Source organism: Vespa velutina, chromosome 8 (assembly GCF_912470025.1).
Source record: "Vespa velutina chromosome 8, iVesVel2.1, whole genome shotgun sequence".
In the NCBI taxonomy this organism is placed as follows: Eukaryota; Metazoa; Arthropoda; class Insecta; order Hymenoptera; family Vespidae; genus Vespa; species Vespa velutina.
In genome coordinates, this window is record NC_062195.1 from 2,548,321 (window position 1) to 2,565,820 (window position 17,500).

A 17,500-nucleotide genomic window follows, 5' to 3' on the forward strand; every position below is an offset into this window, starting at 1 on the left:
CTTCCTCCTCCTCCTTCTCCTCCTCCTCCTTCTTCTTCTTCTTCTTCTTACTCGACTACTCTTCAAAAGCTTCTCTTCAACTTCTTCTTTCTTAGAGAATGCACAAGACGCGTCGTCGCCTTACCATCTTATCTTAACTGGAATATCTATCGAGGGAAACTACACAACCCACAAACGTAGAACCAGACGAACCTTTGAAACAGTGGGACCATGATGCCGACGATATATAAATGTGTATATATATATATATACATATATATATATATATGTATATACATCTACATATGTATAATTAAGAATTCTTGCTTCGTTGCGTTTTACACCGAACTCCACCATCATTTCTTTACTTAATCTTATTCTTCTTCATCCTTCTTTCTCTCTCTCTCTCTCTCTCTCTTTATCTCTCTCTTTCTCATTCATTATACGTCTGCCCCACTCTCTATCCCCTCCCCCTTTTTAATTCTCTTACATAACAGCCAAAACTTATGGCCTCACGTTTCCAGAGTTCATTTTCAATATCTTTTAATCAAATCTGCCGACTTTAGCATTTTCTTTTTTAGATTTAAATTTCTTTATTTTTCTTTCTCCTCCTCCCCACCGGGGGGCGGCCTCTTATCCCACCATCTCGAATCCATCGACGCGACATTTTTCTTTTCTTTTGCTCATTTTCTCTCTCTCTCTCTCTTTCTCTCTCTCTTCGCTCATTTCTTACTTCCCGGATAATAGATATATAAAGAAAGAAAGAAAGACAAAAAAAACAACAACAACAAAGAGAAAAAAAGAGAACAAGAAAAGAACAAAAGAATATAATGAAAAATCGACGAAGAATGTTGTTTGTTAAACAATTGTACGTTCGATTATAAATAAAAAGAACGTCCGAAACTCTCGAACTCGCCTGTTTGGTTTTCACGTGAAACGAGAATAATAGGGAGCCAAAAAATGTTCGATTTTCATTGCACAATGGAATTATTCAAAAGTATCGCCTTGGTTGTACAAGCCCGTTGGTACGTTGAGTATTCATGGAATATCGCACGTCACACGGATAAACTTACACAGATATGCATGTGTTCTAAATATATAATATCATAGAGACAGGTACATATATACACACACCATATATATACACATATATATGTGTATATATATATATATATATGTGTGTGTCTTATGTTAGATACATAAGTCTATGTACGCATCGTACCGTGTCAATATCTTTCAGCATAGATTCAAGTTTATTCGATGATTTTATACGATCGACTGATATTATCAGATTGATCTGTTCGTAGCTTTTAAAGTGAATGAGAAATGAATATGTATATCATTGCTCATCTCTCTCTCTCTCCCTCTCTTTCTTTCTCTTTTTCTTTTTAACGTTAAATCTTAAGTTTCAATCTTTTCTTGTTTTTTTTTTTCTTTTTCTGAAGTTCCTTACTAAGCATTATTAAACCAGCGTCATCTCTCTCTTTCTCTATCTTTCTCTCTCTCTCTCTCTCTCTCTCTCTTTCTCTCTGTCTCTTTTTCTCTCATTCTTCCTTCTCAAGTTTACATTTTTTTAAAAGCACCTCGTTGCCCGTGAGAATGCTACCTCCGACCCTTAATTATTTTATTTATACTACCTATCTCTTAGGAGGTATCTCATCTTTTTTAATTTAATCGTATTCTCTTGGATTTTACCACTTCATATTATTTTCTCTCTTTTTTTCCGTTCATAAATGTTGGTGTTGGCGTTGATATTGGTGTTAGTGTTGGATGTTGAGGAGGAGAGAGAAAGAGAGAGAAAGAGATGAGGGCTGGGAGGTTATGGACGAGAGTCGAATAAAAAGCATAAAGATGAAACGTTCGTTTAATTTTATTTTTCCTGAATTTCAGGTGGCTTCCTTTCCTTCCGGCAAATCCAGAACTATCGATCAAAGGTATGCACCTGCTCTCTTTCTCTCTCTCTCTCTCTCTCTCTCTCTCTCTTTCCATCCCTCTTTCTGTCTCCCTTTCGCAAAATGGAACGCAACTGTTGTTCTCATGAATCCATTTTTAGATTACACCAGAAGCGGACTTATTAAATGACTTCGCCGGGTTACATCGGATGCATCGCCGAAGATTAATGAAAGTCATTTAAATATCGAGCCGCGTTATCGGCTAAACGAGATTTGCATTCGTCGATTCTCGTTAGTTTTTATCGTAGCCGAAACGAAACGAAATGAAACGAAACGAAACGCTCGGCAATACTTTGTCCCTCCTCCCCCTTTGACGCCGCCACACGTTCGCCATTCGATTAATTAACGCTACCAGCCTTACGAGAATTTCGATCGTGAGTGAAAAGTACCGTTAAACGAACGAACGATTTCTCATAATTTTTACGGATAATTAATAAAATATATATAACGTAACAAATTTCATTCTTTCGATTACTTACTCGATTGTTATGAATTAATACATAAGTAATTATTATTATTTACGTTTGAGTTTTGTTTCAAACGATATCTTTGAATGATATCTATTGAGATAAGATTACCGATAATACCGTGTTAGTATAAAAAAGAAACAGAAATAAACATTCGAAAAATTTTTTTCGTGCTAAAAAAATGACAATAATAATAATAATATTAATAATAGTAATAATAGTAATAAATGAAAAAGAAAAGAGATCATCTTTCTCTTTTTCTCTCTCCTCCCTTTCTCTCCCTCTCCCTCTCTCTCTCTCTCTCTCTCTCTCTCTCTCTTTCCTTTTTCCTCTTAATGCAAATTCGGTAATTGGCGAAATTGTTTGTCCCGTGCGTGCAACATCGTTTGACGTCATCGACTATATCAAATCAATCGAAAAAAAAAAAAATATATATATATATATATATATAAATTGCATCTAGCGTGGGTATTCGTTTTTTTTTTGGAGATGCATCGAATGCATTGAATAAAATAAGAATTATAGAAAACTAATGAAACTTTAGTATTATGTCAGAACTCGTTAATTAATCCCGTCGGGAAGTAAAAAAAAAAAAAAAAAAAAAAAAAAAAAAAAAAAAAAAAAAAAAAAAATTAAGAAAGAGAGAGAGAAATAAATAGGAAAAATATAAAAAAAAATAGGAAAAGAAAAAGACGAACACGAAGGATTCAGATATTCGACGTGTAAGTCGTTAAATCGTGCACCATTTTATCGTTGACTTTTCACATACTCTTTCCCTATCGAGCATGGTAATAATTATACGGGATGATATTCTATCGTAAATTCAACAAGCATCATTATTTCGATAATAATGTAAAAAGTAAGATGAACACAGAGATGGATAGTTATGTAAAAGGGAAAAATAGATAAAGGCGAAAGAGGACGAGGTTTCGTTATTATATCTTTACAAGTTTGCAGCTAGTAAACGCGTAACAGTGCACTTGTATTCGAATTACGACACGAACTTTATTACTAACGTCGATATTTCAAAGTACTTATACGCGTTTATTATTCGGATGTCTTAATTCGCAAAAAAAAAAAAAAAAAAAAAAAAAAAAAAAAAAAAAAAAAAAGAAAAGAAAAAAAGGAAAAAGGACAAAAAAGAAAAAAAAGAAAAAATATAACGACGCTCACCCTTGGCCAGTGCGAAAAGTATATGTAACTTGTACATATATATATACATATACATACAAGTACTCGGATAAACATGACGCACATATACATCCTTGAAATACGAGAGCCGAACATTTCGGAATAGAGCTACGGAATGTTTGCTAATTACAACGTGCACTCTCGAAAAAAAAAGAGATTTATGCTTTCGAACGAGGAGTAACGGTGAGAGTTCACGAACTTTTCTCTTTGTTAGGAGAGAGTGAAAGAGAGAAAGAGAGAGAAAACTATTGCTCGAGGAGTAGAGAAACGGGAAAGAGAAGAAGAAGAAGAAGAAGAAGAAGAAGAAGAGAAGGAGGAGACGAATCGAATGGGGATGTTAAAGGGTAGTGAAGGGTCGTGAAGGGAGTAAAGTCTACGTTTGGGTTGGCTCGTGAAAAAGGAAGATTTTAGAGGTAAACGCCATATTTTGTCTTTACCAAGGGTTAATGATCCGATCGGTGATTAATAGATGACTTTTCACCATAGCAGGGTGCTGGTAATCCTTTCAGATTAATCCTACCGATCGTTCATCTAACGAACTGTAGGGAATATATATATATATGTGTGTGTATGTATGTGTATGTGTATGTGTGTGTGTGTGTGTTTGTGTTTGTATGTGTAATGAATGATCGATCTTTTAAGTTGAGAAAAAAGTAAATAAAAAATAGAAAATGTCTAGACCACTGCGGTGTCTTATGTTACTTCAATAAACGATCGGATTTAGATTGCAATACTTAATTCTTAACGATAAGTAGTAAATGTAGACGTTCTTTCAGATAAACTATATACTGAGATATTAGAGAGAGAGAGAGAGAGAGAGAGAGAGAGAGAGAGAGAGAGAGAATAAAGAAAATCAAAATTAATTGTAAATCTTCTTTCCTAAAAAATGAAAATATTTAGATACGTGATAACGATACGAAAAAAAAATATTATATATATACGACAAATATTTATATTATTAATATTATAAATATTAAATTATATTTAGATATATATATATATATATATATATATATATATATATATGTGTGAATAGAAAGCAAAAAAATACAAATTACGAAAAGTATCACGGATAATTGGCCATTTGTAATAAACGTCGTTTTTCATAAAAAAAAAAAAAAAAAAAAAGAAATTTTCTTCCGCTTTCCACGGATAGATTGAAAAGAAAGAAGAAGGAAAAGAGAATAACGTGAAATAAAAAAGAAAAGAAAAAGAAAAAGAAAAAAAAAAAAACAAAGAGCATTTTTCAAGATGACATTATTTCTTATCCAGAAAACGACGAGATAAACGATAAAAGGTGTCGTTAGCTTTCCCTTAACGACAGATACGGATTCGAGGCCCTGACACTTCTGATAGCCATTACCGTCGGTCCTTACTAAAACCGGCACGTAGCGAAAACGCGAGGTAAGAACGTTTTTATCGATATGTTACATATCACTGATGAGAAAGACAAAGATAGAGAGAAAGAGAGAAAGAGAGAGAGAGACAGAGAGACAGAGAGAGAGAGAGAGAGAGAGAGAGAGAGAGAGAAATACCAAGAGATAGAAAGATGTAGAAGGAAGATCCTAAGATCGTTAGAGCTCAAGGAGTAACGACGATCTAAGTGGTACTTTGAAAAGCTAAAGGAATACTCGAAGCATCGAGAAATCGTGTGCCGGCTTTATAATCGTGATTCTTCTTTTTCTTTCTTATCCTTTTCTTCTTCCACCTTACCTCTCTTTCCCTCTCTCTTTCTCTCTCTTTCTCCCTCTCTCTCTCTCTCTTTTTATCTCTTTATCTCTCTTTTCCTTACTCGTTTAACTTGAAAACGCGATAACGAAAGATTTAAAAGGATAAAAGAGGAGATTGTAAAATCGATAGGTATATGTATGTATATATGTAATATGTGTGTGTTTGTGTATATGTCTATGTGTGTGTGTGTGTGTGTGTATATATATATATATATGCATGTATATATGTATGTAAGTATACCTATATAGTATTATATTATGAGATAACGTGGAAAATGAGATGAAAGAGAAAGAAAAAAAAGAAAAAGAAAAAAAAAGAAAGGGAGACGAAAATTCGAGGTAAATGTAATCCATTAAGTACTCACTTACGTCATATTGTTTCGCTAATAAAATCGACGATTTATAAATAATTAAATTAATGTGATTAATATTAAATAATTAAAATTAATAAAATTTTACGGTTTATTAAGATCGCTACGAAGGAATGAACTGTGAATGATCAAGATCAAAGGGGAAAAAAAAATTATATATATATATATATATATAAAAAGAAAGAAAGAGAGAGAGAGAGAGAGAGAGAGGGTGGTTAAAAGAGATATCGATAGCAAGGTAGGTGTAAAAGAGGAACGTTTATCGATACCCATTCTAGCACTTCCACTCGAGTCTTCGGCTACCCCTCGACCTCCATTATTTTCAAAGAAATCTTCGAATCCAAAAGCGTGTTTCTAGTCTCCCCCTTTCTCTCTCTCTCTCTCTCTCTCTCTCTCTCTCTCTCTCTCTCTCTCTTGATTTCTTCTTCAACGAACTGTTACAAAAGCATGACCTACTCCATTACCTTCAAGTCCAAAGGAGTATCGTTTGTTTTCAATATTTCTATTGTAAACCGCGTTATTGTTGTTATTGTTGTTGTTGTTGTTGTTGTTGTTGTCGTTGTCGTCGTCGTCGTTATGGGGAAAAAAGAAAAAAAGAAAGGAAAAAGAAAAAGGAAAAAAAAAAGAGAGGGGACGGATGAAAAAGAAAAAAACAAAAAAAAATAAATAAAATGACGAACGGGCGAATACGCAAAACCGTACGAAAAATGCAAAGAGACATGGGACGGATTGACAGACGGACGAATAGATAGATAGATAGAGATAGATAAAAATAGATAGAGAAAGAGAAAGAGAGTGAGAGAAAAAGAGAGAGAGAGAGAGAGAGAGAGTGAGAGTGAGAGCAAACCGGTCAAAAATGATTTCTCGTTTTACTCGCATCGAGGCGAGACACGTATAAACAAACCGGTAGAATAAATGAATGAATAAATACGGGGTTGGAGAAGGAGGAGGGTAGGAAGAGGAGGAGGAGGAGGAACAGTGGAGAGGGATGGGTGGCTAGGATAGGGGGGAAGGGGGTATAAATTTTGCATTGGTGTAATACCGGCACAGATGGGAGAGAACGGCTCGAATGCTCGTAGAGAAAGAGTACGAATGTGAGAAAGAGAGAAAGGTGAGAGAGATTGGCAAAGGGGAAAAGGGGATTGTGCGGAGGAGCAGAAGGATAGACCAGAGGGACTGTGAGGGGCAATACGAGAGGATGCGGGATCGGACGGGCAGTACTGCAGAGCGTTGGAAAACCCGCACGAGGAATAATTTATCGGCACAGTGCATGGGCATACCACTGAGAGAGCTCCTAGCGCACACACCGAGTAAGTATTTTCGTCATGATTTATTCGAAAAATTCAGTCTCGCATCTGTAAAGTGCTAAAGGTGAAACTGAATGATGAAGACGACGATGCCATAAGATAAAATAAGGTTCTATCGTAATTGTTATTTATTTTATATTTCGACATTTTCGTTAGATATATATATCCCACCATCGTTCTATCTCTCTCTCTCTCTCTCTCATTCTCTCTCTCTCCCTCTCTCTTTCTTTCTTTCTTTTCTTTCTTTTCTTTCCTTCACATGATTACGAAAAAGACAAAGGTATACGATAAGGAGGATGAGGACTATAGAAAAATTTTTCATATCACGGTTTTGCGCATATTAAAATTTGCGAGAATTAAAGAGACAAGTGCCATCGTCGTCGTTGTCGTCTTCGTCGTCATCTTCGTCGTCGTCGTCAACGATCGAGTAATTGCACGAAATTACGAGGGAAGCGAGAAGCGCAATGTAATTAACGGTCGAGACAATTAGTCCACTTCTCGGGTATGCTTCATTTCCTTCACTCACATTCTCTTTCTCTTTCCCTCTCTCTCTCTCTCTCTCTCTCTCTCATTCTTTTTCTGCTTTGTTTAAATAAATGATAACAAGACCGAAGTTTCCAAAAATCTAAAAAGTTGATAGACAACCAAGTACTTACTTATTTGCACACCATATATATATATATATATATAAGTAGTACACAACTTGTCCGATTGATTGAACAGAATTTTCCTTTCATTTCTTCTTTTTTCTGTTCCCCCTCTCTCTCCGTTTCCTTTTTTTCCTCTTTTCTCCTTCCTCCTCCTTCCCTTCTTTTTGTTCCTCTCGAATGAAGTTTCCTTTATTTTTTCTTTCTTTTTTTTTTTTTTCTTTCTTTCTTTCTTTTTTACGAGAAAAAAGAAACACCGCTAAAGAGTATCGAACACGAGTTGACTTTAAAGCCGGAAGAGGACGTGGAAGATGATGAGGGGAGAAAGAGAGAGAGAGAGAGAGAGAGAGAGAGAGAGAGAGAGAGAGAGAGAGAGAGAGAGCCGTAGAAGTTAGGTAGAAAAATGTGGTGAACTCGCGCGATCTTACGATGTGTCATAAAATATGAATTGATCGCTAAAAGGATGGCGAAGGATCAAAGAGGATAGGATAGGATAGGATAGAATAGGATAGGTAGGTAGATAGGAAAGAAAGAAGGAAGGAAGGAAGGAAGGAAGGAAGGAAGGAAGGTGACTCATGTAAAAACTGAGCATGTTTGTGCGTTCAAGAGGAGACTGTAAAGGAAGTGACGTGACATTTTTCGCTTCGTTCTCTCTCTCTCTCTCTCTCTCTTACTCTTACTCTCTCTCTTCCTCGCGGGCGACCTCTCGACCTCTTCCTTTCTTTATCATTTTACTTTTCTTCTTTAAAAGCCGCATCTTCCGTTCGCATTTTCTCCAAAGAAATGAAAGAACGAACAAACACAACAAACAAACGGATGGATATGTGGATGGTTGGATGGATAGATGTATGGTTGGACGAACGGATGGACGAACGGACGGACGGACGGACGGATGGACGGACATGCTTCTCGTGCCGGGAACTTTGAAATCTTGGTGCCTATTAGAGAGGAGTGACAACAATAGGAGGAGTGACTAACCTCTCCATGATCATCATCACCGCGACATTACCTCTCTCTCTCTCTCTCTCTCTCTCTCTCTCTCTCTCTCTCTCTCTCTCTCTGTCCCTATCTCTCTCTTTCCCTCTCTCTCTCTGTTTCCTTTTCTTCCTTTCTTTCTTTCTTTTTTTCTTTTTCTAATGGAGATACGAGATAACCGGAAGAACAAAAAAAAAAGAAGAGAAAAAACTGAAAGAAAAGAAGAAAAGAGCGAATAGGACGTGTTCCTTTCCCCTCCTCCTCCTCCTCCACCTTCACGAACGGGTTCCCCCGTTCGTTTATCCTAATTTCTATCTTCCTCTTTTTCTTTTTCATCTTCTATTATTTTCTTTTTCTTTTTTTTCTTTTTTTTTTTCTTTTTTTTTCTTTTACGTCTTTTCCCTTTCTTCGTTCGACTTCTTCGACTCGACTGAGGACGAGAATAGAAAAAAATAATATGAAAAAGGAGAAGGAAGGAAAATACACAAGAAAAAAAAGAAAAGTGAAGAAATAAAAAAATAAAATAAATAAATAAATAAATAAATAAATAAAAAAAGATCAACAAGTTGGCCGTTCTGTCTTTTTTTCTTTTTTTGTGATTAACAACCGAACTCTTTCTCCCTCTCCTTCTCTCTTTCTCTCTCTCTCTCCCTCTCTCTCTCTCTCTCTTGCATTTCTTGATCACCGTTCTCCTTTCTCCGTCCCCGTGTAGCCCCTGATTCGTTTTTTATTCTCCGCGAAAAACTAAGGAAGACGCTCGAATTAAAAAGAAGCCTTGGGATTGTCTGGCGGGAAGAAGAAGAAAAAAACAAAAAAAAAAAAAAAAAAAAAAAAAAAAAAAAAAAAAGAAGAAAAAAGAAGGAAAAAAAGAGGGAACATCAACATATACCGTTTTCTCGAAACAAATTCTTAACCGAGAAAGAAAGAATAAGAAAGGACGGGAAAAGGGAACGAGGAGGAGCAAGAGGAGGAGGTGGAGGAGGAGATAGGTGGTTAGGGGTTAAAGGGTACGAATGGATAATGAGAGTCTCATGGATAGTGGCACGTATTTCTAAAGACGCTTGCACTGACGTCGATTTTTTATCCTTTTCGACTTCCAACATTGTCGTACATAATTACTTACTTATTTTTCTACGGATTATCTTAAATATGAATATGAACGAATTAACATTTCATTCTTTTGCATTCTATTACTCTGATTCTAAAACGCATTCATCTTAGTTTATCGAAAGATTCGCATTTCGAACTGTCGATGACGAGAATGTGGGGACAAAAATGACATCATGATCATAATGAATGTGTAAATATAATGAATTGAATTATAATCACTTAGATTAAATTCAAATGATTATGTATATACGATATATTTAACCTTACTCACTTACTTACTTAGATCCACCTTCCTTCGTGTATTGGAGAGGATGTGAATTGATGAAGATAGAGGCAGGGGTGGGGGGGCGGGGGAGGGGGCGAGGATCAAGGGAAAAGAGTAAAGAATAAAGAGTGATGGTTTTCCATCCTTAATTGGCTCGTACGAGTGCTCACCTGTAAAAAGAGAAAAAAAAAAGAAATAAGATAATCATAATGATAATAATGAAGCAAAATATCTATTTAAATGAATTGCATTAAGTTAAAAAAAAAAAAAAAAAAAAAAAAGAAAAAAAAAAGAGGAAACGATAGGATTGTGTGCGGGCGCGTTTCAAACTAACGTTCTCGCTCATTATTATAAAAGGGAAGCAAATTACAACGATGAGAGAAGAAAGAGAAAGAGAGAGAGAGAGAGAGAGAGAGAGAGAGAGAGAGATGAAACCGTAGCCAACATTCTGACCGAATTTATACCAGTGATCGCAATTTAGCGTATTCGTAGTATTTTTTAATTTCTAGAGAATTTCGTAGGAAACCACCACCATGAAAAACCAAGAAAAAAAAAAGAGAGAGAGAGAGAGAGAGAGAGAAAGAGCGAAAGAGAGATAAAGAGAGATTATCGCGACTCGACTTAAAACAATTCCATGAATAATTAATGTGAATAATACGATAAAATAGTAATAATCGAATAATCTGCATGTTTTGTAAAAAATAGAGAAAGAGAAATAGAGAAAGAGAGAAGATCGAGTCTTTCGTTGTTCGACTTTTTTTCCTTTTTCTTTCTTTTTCATTTTTGTCTTTAATTTCTTTTTTTCTTTTTTTTTTTTTGTTTTCTTTTTTTTTTTTTTTGTTTAATTTTTTTCTTCTACAATACCATAATGCAAATCTACATTATTATACGTGAATACACGAGAGAACTACTCGAATTCACGGCTTTGCATTTTGCTAATATCACGTAATGGTACAGAATAATCCTATATGTTTGCGACCTCCGGACGTGAAAATGACTGCTTATAATAAGCAGGTCATAGGTAGAAATTTGTATAAGCTTAAATATCGGACCGGCAAAATGAACGGATATGTTTTTTTCCATTCTCACTTTCTTTTCTTTCTTCACTTTTCTTTTTTTTTTTTTTCTTCTTTTGTTTCCTTTCCTCTTTTCTTCTTCTTCTTCTTCTTTTTTCTTTTTAAAAAAAAAAAGTATCGCGAAACGATAACCCATAAAATATACATGACACACGAAGAAATTATTTACATACGTACGTACGTACGTACGTACATATATTTATTCATAAATAATTTGCAATTAAAGCAACGATCGTCGTTTCCCAATGGTTATTATATTTATCTAACCATCTACGTATTCGTCAGTTTATACAACGAAATTTTGTAATAATCACGAATACAAATAACGTAATGCAAATAATAACTGTTTGTAGTTATACCGATAAAACGTGAAATATATTGACTGCGTACGATCGATTCGTTCGAGGATCATCATTTGACTTCGATGATACATTTGAAAATGATTTCAATTTTATTGCGGGAGAAAAAAATGTTCCCGTTCGTATTTTTGTTTCTTTTTTCTTTTTTTTTTTTTCGACTTTGACCAGGGAAAGGAAAAAAAAAAGAAAAGGAGAAAAAAAGAAAGAAAGAAAGAAAGAACGAAAAAAAGAATAAGTTCGGAAAAGACATAAAAAAAAAAAAAAAAAAAAAAAAGAAAAAAAAACGTCATACGAAAGTCTCATATCGTCGGTCTGACGATGATTGTTCTCCCAAGAGAAATATGTCGTCATCATGAGTGACGGAGAATAGGATTTTCTGGATGAAAGGGAAAAAGAGAGAAGCAAAAAACAAAAAACAAAGAAGAGAAGAGAAGAAAAAAAGAAAAAAGAAAGAAAGATATAAAAAAAAAAAAAGAAAAGAAAAAAAAAACGAAAGAAAGAACAGGGAAGAATACAACGCGAATCCATCTTCGATCCATTCGAATATCTTTAAAAATAGTTGTCACACGTAGTCGTTCTGACGTAGACACCCACACTATCTATACCCACTATTACACCACGTATGTATGTTACGTACAAATAATGGCGGCTTGAAACAAAGAAGCAAAAAGAAAAAAAAAACCAAAAAAAAAAAAAAGAAAAAAGAAAAAACAAAAAGAAAGAAGCGAGCTTGAGAAAATTCGTCGCGGTTTGCCGATCGGAGAAAATCCGATGAATTGCAAATGGATCGAATGCTCGAGGTTCGTCGTTGAAATGGAAATTTTCTTTTTCTTTTTCTTTTTTTTTCTTTTTTCCTTCTTTTTCCTTTTTCCTTCTTTCTTTCTTTTTCCTCTTTTTCTCCCTTCTTCCTTTTCAATCGAAACTTTTCATTCGCCGTAAATTTACAAGTTTATTGCTATGTATATTTTCGATATTTTACGCGCATCAATTTTTTAACGCACACGTTAAAAAACTTAATCTGTATATACTCGATGTATACTTGATGTGTAATTTAATAATAATAATAATAATAATAATAATAATAATAATAATAATAATAATAATAATAATTGGAAGAAAAAAATCAAAAGCAGAAATTAAAAGAAGAAAATAATAAAAAAAATACCGAAACGATATTAATCTTGATATAATTTAATTATATCAACGTATGTAAACAAACGAGATATCGTACCCATATATATACATATATACATATATATATATACATACACACACGTGCGCGCGCGCGCGCCCACGCACGCATGCAAATAGATTTACAAGAAAGAAAAGAAGAAAATAATTTGCAACTACTATCCTTACGATGAGAATTTCCAATTATTCAGAGAAACATCCTACCTGATCGTAATTTCCGGAGAAAACACACGGCGAATTCGTACGCGAAAGATCGCGCGAACTTTCCGCAAGGCGAAACGCACGAAATAAATGAAAGCCGAACGAAATAACTGCTAGAATGCCGAAGCGAGCTTTTCTCTCTCTCTCTCTCTCTCTCTCTCTCTCTCTCTCTCTCTCTCTCTCTCTCTCTCTCTCGTGCTTGGAAGGAGGGTAAGAGAGCTTAAATGCATCAGCCAACCATTCCGGAACGTTACCGCGTAGTGGAGAGACACGTACTACGAGTGAACACAGTACTTTACGTACAAATACTAACAAAAGGACGCGACCGTTTGTATGCGCAAAGAGAGATAGAGAGAGAGACAGAGAGAGAGAGAGAGAGAGAGAGAGGACCATATAGCGAATAGAAAGACGCGGAGGAACGAGTGGCACGCACGCACACACAACTCCTCCCCCGCAAGTGAGGAAGAGGAGAACACGTACAACACGCGTGAACACGCCCGGTTGCTCGCATGTGTCCACTTTGCTTTCCAGCATCCAGATGCGAATATCTCGATGTTGCAACGACATCTGGAAACTATACAAAGTCTACCACCATGCCTGAACTGTGTTTACTTCTCTCTCTTTCTCTCTCTCTCTCTCTCTCTCCCATCTATCTATCCGTTTCACTCTTACACTATATGTTTACACTCGACACGTAAAATATTTAAATAGAATTTATATTCTTCAGTATAACAAAATACGATTTCACATTTTGCTAATTAATAATGAAATTTCATTATTATTTTTTATATATATATATATATATATATATATATATATATATATATAATCGTTTAGTCGTCAATCTAATGAGAAAAGAAATAAAATAATACTGATAATAATAATAATAATAATGATATAATAATAAATCATATAATACTTATTCATTCGTGAAGAGATTAGAATATATAGATAAAGATGTAGAGACTAAATCTCTCACTAAGAACACCCGTAGAATACGGGTATATATGTATGTTAGTATATATGTATCTATGCTTTTACGCACAAGCACATACACATTCTCAACAAATCCTAGTGTATTATAATCGGCTGACAAAGGAACGCAATACGATAAACACGTTCCTAAGCATCTGCTCGTTCCATTCAACCGCAAATTCTGGTATATTACTACCTTCTCGTATTTTCTCTCAAGCTGTTATAACTCCGTTGCACATCCTCTACACATTATACTGACACAACACCTAGGCATACGAATGCTGTAGAAAGTTTAAAGGACACATTCGATTTGGAAACGTATATGAGATGTGGATCGAGAAAACAGCAGCACACATACATACATACATACATCATACATATATATATATATATATATATATATATATACACGTTTGAGACGTGCGATTACATAGACTTGTACCGTCGTGTACTTAGAAAAGGTACGTACGATTTTCTACGATATATATATATATATATATATATATATATATATATGTATATGTATTTATGTACGAGAAATTGAGATAGAGAAAGAGAGATAGAAAGAGAGAGAGAGAAAGATTTGAAACGGTCGAGGGGAAAGGGCGGTCATAATGGCGGCTCAAACACCGTGCTTGCTTCTGATGAATAGAGAGGGCTGTGAAGGGGGCAAAGGGTGAATGAGAGAGACGAGGCCGAGGAGAGAACCAAGGGGTGAAAGATCGTATTTGCAGCCGTGTACCAATGCATTTCGAGCCACGAATGCTTTCGAGCCGTTTCCTCAGAAACCGGAATTCCCATGACGGTTCGGGGGCAAGGGGGTGTGGAAGAGGGTGGGTGGGTGAGTGGGTGGGTGGATGAAATGGGTGGAGGCGGTTTCCACGTTGCGGAAAGCTGGATAGAGAGCTAGCGAATGTGGATGGAAGAGAGAGAGAGAGAGAGAGAGAGAGAGAGAGAGAGAGAGAAAAGAAGAGGAGAGAGAAGAGATGAGTGAGAGAGAGAGAGAAGAGGAGATGAGAGGAGATGAGAGAAGAGCAAAGTCTCTTCCTTCTCACTCCCAACTAAAACCTCATCCTTCGACCCTCGAGGCGAAAACACGGCGAAGCTAATTAGCGCTATCGCGAACGTGCGGTTCGAATGTGGATTATCTACGCAATAGCTATTATCACGAATATCGTAGAGCATCTATCGAAGTCATCTACGATAGTCTAGTATCTCTAATACTAGAGATGGATCTTTACTTTGATCTATGTATATATATATATATATATATATATATATATATATATATATATATATACGACTCTGCATCTTCTAAAAGGAGTTGAATGGAAGGAGGAAAGGGGAAAAAGAAGAGATAGAAGAGATGAAATTACGAAAGACAGAGAATGAGAGATAGATAGATAGATAGATAGATAGATAGATAGATAGAGAGAGAGAGAGAGAGAGAGAGAGAGAGAGAGAGAAAATTCGCCGCAAGCAGTTTTCCAAGCTCCAACCGTAATTCGATGAAAATCCGTAAGATTCTTCTGCTGTTTTAATATTCCAAAGAAGTTTAACCGAGTCTTTCTATCTATCTATCTCTTCTCTCTCACGCGAGTACAAAGAAAATATAACCTTCGTGATATCTTGAATGTGATCATTTTAATGGTACTACGATCCTAGAATTAATTATTTCGGATTACCTCGTGATCTTATTTTTTCTTTTTTTCTTTTCCTTTTTTTTTTCTTTTCTCTGGTTGTTTCTTCTTTTTTCTTTGTTTTCTTTTTTTTTTTTTTTTTTTTTTTTTCTTATTTCTTCTCTTGAGATAAGATACGAATCCGTTTTTAACGCGATTACGTTCTTTCGTAGAAGCAACGTAAAGTCACGTTCGAAGATCTCAGTTAAACGTAGAAACGGTATATACTTTAATTTCTGCTGTTGTCCTTCTATGGGTGGGATGGGCAGCCGGGAGTGAGGGAGGGTGGGGGTGGGGAGGAGACTGGGAGATGGTTATAGGGAAAGGCGAAGTTAGGGTTTAACTAACCGGAGTACTTCGAACAAAACAAAAACCGAGAGAAGTTGTTGTTGTTTAGATCGAAATCGGCTTTGCATAATTGGAAATTCGAAAAGCTCGTTTTCCCGTTCGCGCAAAGTACAGTCGAACACTTTGCGACAGTGAGAGGAGAAGAGCGAGGATCGAATAATATCGACGGGCGAAAGAAAAAAAAAAGAAAAAAAAAAAAAAAAAAAAGAAAAAAAAAACGAAAACTTCGAAGAAAATCGAAAATAATTATTCCCCACTCCTTACATCACCACTACCACCATCACCGCTTATCCACCTTTTCTCACCATCCTAAGGAAAGGGAAAAAAAGGGAAAAATTAAACTACTAGTTACATTTTCACGATGATCATGATGATGATAATAATAAGCAAGAAAAAAAAAAAAAAAAAGAAAAAAGAGAAAAGAAAAGAAACATACATTATCTGCATAATGTATCTGTAATGATATATAATATATATTCTTTTTCTTTTTCTTTCTTTTTTTTTTCTTGACTGAAAAAATACTCTCTTCAAAAGTACACTTTAACAATTAAAAATGGATATCGATAAAGTGTCCTACCTTGATATAAAAGATCTAACAGGATATATATATATATATATATATATATATCTTTTATATCCTCAACGTGATACAGTTATCAATTGATCGATCTCACATATAAGTAATAGGTTGTATGTTATCTTCTATCTCTTTCCCTCTCTCTCACCGTCTCTCTCTCTCTCTCTCTCTCTCTCTCTCTCTCTAATTGATCCTGAGTTAGGTCAGATCTGTCAAGGATACGAGATTGGTCGATGTCTTTGGTGGTTTCGACGTCATTGCCATCGTCAGAGAGTGAGAGAGAAAGGGAGAGAGAGAGAGAGAGAGAGAGAGGAGAATTACTACGTGCGTCATAGCATCAGTGGTATAACGTGTCCTGCCTAGTTGTCGTCCTCTAGTACGCATGCGCATTATTTTTACTACGAGCGTTACCAATCGTTCTCTTTTTTTGCGAGAAATAACAATTTTATTATTTGTTCTTTCGTCGATTCGTCGAATTGTAAAAGTCCTAACAATATATGTACGTGATCCGGGAGGAGGGTGGGGGGCGAGGAAGAGAGGAGAGGAAAGGAGAGAAGAAGAGAGGGACGGAGGCGAGGTGGGATGGAAGATAGAGGATAAATGTTAAAAAAAAAAAAGGACAAAATTTACAAAAAATACTTAAATTCCTTTATTTAAGCGTTTCTTCATGCACGGCGTTTATTCATTCGATGGAGGGAGGGGATAATGAAATGGAACATTTATTTATTTTTTTTTTCTTTTTTTTGTTTTTTTTTTTCTTCCTATAAGAAAAAACGAGCTTCGAATTTACAAGAAAACAAAAGGTGGGAGGGGGCGGATAAAAAAAAGGAATTATTAAACGTAACGCGTTCAATGATCCTGTCTCGAGAGTAATATTATATCGAATCGAAAAGATCGGATTGTAATTAAACATACGCGTCAGAGAGAGAGAGAGAGAGAGAGAGAGAGAGAGAGAGAGAGAGAGAGAGAGAGAGAGAGAGAGAGAGAGAGAGAGAGAAAGAGAGAATGATAGAAAGAGACCGTAAACACGAAAATTTATTGAAATATAATTGTCGTTCCAAATATAGAACGTCCCCAGGTGTCGTTATATAGGACGATTT

The 17,500-nt window shown here is 35.5% G+C and overlaps 1 protein-coding gene and 1 long non-coding RNA gene across 25 annotated transcripts in view; one reads left to right on the top strand and one right to left on the bottom strand.

Annotated features, from left to right (window-relative positions):
* Window positions 1–17,500, bottom strand: part of LOC124951172 (nephrin) — a 420,175-nt gene that overhangs the window by 174,584 nt on the left and 228,091 nt on the right. The gene's annotated exons all lie outside the window — the stretch shown is intronic.
* Window positions 1–17,500, top strand: part of LOC124951173 — an 88,576-nt gene that overhangs the window by 63,744 nt on the left and 7,332 nt on the right. For 2 of the 3 annotated variants that reach the window (XR_007101537.1, XR_007101538.1), the window contains one exon: window positions 1,870–1,913. This is a non-coding gene — a long non-coding RNA (uncharacterized LOC124951173). Of the gene's footprint in view, window positions 1–1,869; window positions 1,914–2,032; window positions 2,516–17,500 lie in introns of those variants that run through there. The other variant, XR_007101535.1, reaches the window with a different exon arrangement.